This window comes from Hippopotamus amphibius, chromosome 1 (genome assembly GCF_030028045.1).
Source record: "Hippopotamus amphibius kiboko isolate mHipAmp2 chromosome 1, mHipAmp2.hap2, whole genome shotgun sequence".
NCBI lineage: Eukaryota > Metazoa > Chordata > Mammalia > Artiodactyla > Hippopotamidae > Hippopotamus > Hippopotamus amphibius.
This window is the reverse complement of record NC_080186.1, coordinates 118629773-118634254: the sequence shown is the minus strand read 5'-3', so window position 1 is coordinate 118634254 and position 4482 is coordinate 118629773.

Below are 4482 nucleotides of genomic sequence, written 5' to 3'. Positions count from 1 at the left end.
CTAATAACATGGCCTCAATATATAAAAGGAAAAAAATTGAGAGCACTACAAAGAGAATTAGAAAAACCCTCAATCATAGATTTGAATGTACCTCACTCTCTAATTGATAGACTAGGGAAAAAATATCAAAATTAATTTAAAAATATCAAAAATATCAATGTTAATTAATCTAAGATGCAGATTTTTTTTCACATTTTAACAACTCTGAAAGGAAGTTTTGTTTTGGTTTTTAATCAGTTGGTGTCCTGATATTGTCATAGTTTAACTGGCAGCATGTTAAAACTTTTTGGTAGTAAGTAAAGTAACAGTGTGTTGTAGGTAAATCCATATGTTAAAGTCCTAACCCTCAGTACCTCAGAATGTGACCTTGCTTGGAGTGAGGGTCATTGCAGATGAAATTAATTAATATGAGGTCATACTGCAGTAGGGTGGGCCCCTAATCCAATTAGACTGGTCCCCTTTTACAAAGGGGACTTTTGGACATAGAGAGGCAAACAGGGAGACCATCATTTGAAGATGAAGGCAGAGATTGGGATAATGCTTGCACAAGCTAAGGAACACCAAAAATTACCAGCAAACCACCAGATGCTAGGGGAGAGGCATGAGGCAGATTCTTCCTCCAGCCCCTGGAAGGAACCAGCCCTGCCAGCACCTTGGTCTCATACTTCTAACCTCCAGAGACAATAAATGCATATTGGTTTTGTTTGTTTGTTTTTAAGAGTAAATCTTGGGACTTCCCTGGTGGTGCAGTGGTTAAGAATCCACCTGCCAATGCAGGGGACACAGGTTCAATCCCTGCTCCAGGAAGATCCCACATGCCGTGGAGCAACTAAGCCTGTGTACCACAACTATTGAGCCTGCTCTCTAGAGCCCGAGAGCCACAACTGTTGAGCCCGTGTGCCGCAACAAGAGAAGCCACTGCAATGAGGTGCCTGCGCACCACAATGAAGAGTAGACCCCACTCACTGCAACTAGAGAAAGCTTGCACGTAGCAACTAAGACCCAATGCAGCCAATAAATAAATATTTTTTTAAAAGTAATGGGTTAAACAAGCTCAGAAAGTTAAAAGAATAGCAAAATAAACCCAAAGAAGGTAGAATGATGGAAAAATAAAAAGAAGAGAAAAAATTAATGAAATAGGGACTTCCCTGGTGGTCCAGTGGGTAAGACTCCACGCTCCCAATGCCAGGGCCCTAGGTTCCATCCCTGGTGGGGGAACTAGATCCTGCATGCATGCCGCAAGTAAGAAGTCCACATACTGCAACTAAAGATCCTGTGTGCCACAACTAAGACCTGGTGCATCCAAAATCAATCAATAATAAATAAATAAATAATTTAAAAAATCTCACCACTAACTCACGAGGTTGTATACTATTATAAAAAAATTAATGAAATAAAAAACACAACAAATCACATATCTGATAAGCGATTAATATCCAGAATATATAGAAAACTCCTAAAACTCAACAACAATGAAACACATAGCCCAATTAAAAAATGAGGGGTTTCCCTGGTGGTGCAGTGGTTAAGAATCCACCTGCCAACGCAGGGGACACGGGTTCGCCCCCCGGTCTGGGAAGATCCCACATGCAGAGAAGCAACTAAACCTGTACGCCACCACTACTGAGCCTGTGCTCTAGAGCCCTCGAGCGGCAACTACTGAGCCCGTGTGCCACAACTACTGAGGTCTGCGCACCTAGAGCCTGTGCTCTGCAACAAGAGAAGCCACTGCAATGAGAAGTCTGTGCACTGCAACGAAGAGGAGCCCCCGCTCTCTGCAACTAGAGCAAGCCCACGCGCAGCAGCAAACACCCAATGCAGCCAATAAATAAATAATAAATCTTTATTTTAAAAAATGGGCAAAGGACTTGAATTGACATTTCCCTAAAGAGGATACACAGATGGCGAATAAGCACACGAAAAGATGACTAATTATTAGGGAAACGCAAAGTAAAACTACAGTGAGATACCACCTCACATCCATTAGGATAGCTACTATTCACAAAACAAAACAGAAAACGAGTGTTGGCAAAGATGTGGAGAAATTGGAACCCTGTGCACTACCGGGAGGAATGTGAAATGGTACAGCTGCTGTGGAAAAGAGTATGGTGGCGGCTTCTCAAAAAATTAAAAATAGAATTACCACTATGATCCAGCAATTCCACTTCTGGGTATGTACCCAAAAGAACTGAAAGCAGGGTCTTAAAGAGATATTTGTATACCTATGTCCACAGCAGCATCATTCACAATAGCTAAACGTGGAAGCAATCCAAGTGTCCACTGATGGATGGATGGATACGCAAAATCTTGTATATTCAGACAATGAAATATTATTCAGCCTTTAAAAGGAAGGGAATTCTGTGATATGCTGCAGCATGGATGAAACTTGAGATATTATGCTGTGACATAAGCCAGTCACAAGAAAAGACAAATACTGTATGATTGTATGAGGTACATAAGAGTAGTCAAAATCATAAAGACATAAAATATAATGGCGGTTGCCAGGGGCTGGGGGGGAGAGGAAAATGGAGAGTTATTGTTTAATGAGTATAGACTTTCAGTTTTACAAGATGAAAAGAGTTCTGGAGATGGGGGTAGTGATGGTTGTACAACAATATGAATGTATTCAATACTACTAAACTGTGCACTTAAAAATGGTTAAGATGGTGAATTTTATGTTGTAAATTTTACTGCAATACATGTCTTTAATTAATGAAATAAAAAATAAATCCAACAAAGCAAACAGGGAAACACAAAAGAGTACATGCTCTATGATTTCATGTATATAAAATTCCAAAACAGGCAACATTAAACTTCACTTTTTAAGGATGGTTGCCTGGAAGGAAAATGCGTAGTGCAAAGCAAGGAAGTTATTACCATAAAAGTTACCATAGGGGTTACCTGTATGGGAAGTAAGAAGTTGTGATTAGGAAGGAGGACATGTGGGATAATTCAGGGATACTGAGAATGTTCATTTCTTTTCTTCCCCCAATTTATTTATTTATTGGCTGCCTTGGGTCTTTGTTGCTGCACACAGGCTTTCTCTAGTTTCGGTGAGCGGGGCTACTCTTCATTGCTGTGCATGGGCTTCTCTTGTTGCGGAGCTCAGGCTCTAAGCCTGCGGGCTTCAGTAGTTGCAGCACATGGTCTCAAGAATGTTCATTTCTTGACCTGAGCAGTGGCTACTATAATTTCTTACAGTGAGCGTTTATTTATTTAATGATTTGTTTTGAAATAATTTTGGACTTACACAAAATTTGCAAAAATAGAACAAACAGGTCCCATGTATTCCTCACCCAGCTTCTCCTATTGTTAGTATCTTGCATAACCACAGTACAGTTATCAGAACCAATTAACATCGGACTGATAACATGAGCTAAACTACAGACTTTATTTGAATAAAGTGGTAACACTTTGTCCACTAATGGCCTTTTACCTGTTCCAGGATCCAATCAAGAGTTCCACATTTCATTTAATTGTCACGTCTGTTTAGTCTTTTTATTATTATTAATTAATTTATTTATTGGCTGCGCTGGGTCTTCATTGCTGCGCAGGGGCTTTCTCTAGTTGTGGCAAATGGCGGCTTGCCTTATTTCAGAGCATGGGCTCCAGGCTCGCGGGCTTCAGTAGTTGTGGCACGTGGGCTCAATAGTTGTGACTTGCAGGCTCTAGAGCGCAAGCTCAGTAGCTGTGGTGCACAGGCCTAGTCGCTCCGCGGCATGTGGGATCCTCCTGGACCAGGGGGCGAACCTGTGTCCCTTGCATTGGCAGGCGGATTCTTAACCACTGTGCCACCAGGGAAGTCCCTCCTTAGTCTCCTTTAATAGTGACAATTCCTCAATCTTTCCAAAGTCTTTCAGAGCCTTGGGACTTTTTTTTGTTTTTAATTAATTAATACAAATTTTATTTTTATTTTTAGTTAATTAATTAAAATTTATTTTATTGAAATATGGTTGGTTTCCAATGTTGTGTTAGTTTCTGCTGTACAGCAAAGTGATTCAGTTATACATGTATATATATATTCTTTTTTTTTAGAAGCTATGTTGTTTATTTATGTATATGTGTATGTACGCATTTATTTATTTTGGCCGTGCTGGCTCCCAGCTGTAGCATGTGGACTTAGTTGCAGCGTGCAGGATCCAGTTCCCTGACCAGGGATCAAACCCGGGCCCCCTGTATTGGGATCGTGGAATCTGAACCACTGGACCGCCGGGGAAGTCCCTATATTCTATTTCATCTCCTAACCCCAGACTTCCAATCCATCTCTCCCTCACCACCCACCTTGGCAACCACAAGTCCGTTCGCGCCTTGGCACTTTTGAAGAGTACTGGTCAATCATTTTGTACAATATCCCTCAATTTGGGTTTGTCTGATATTTCTTGTGCTTAGACAGAGGTTATGCATTTTGACACCCGTGCGTTTTCAGCACATCAGGGATACACAATGTCAACATGTCATTATTGGTAACATTAACCTTGATAA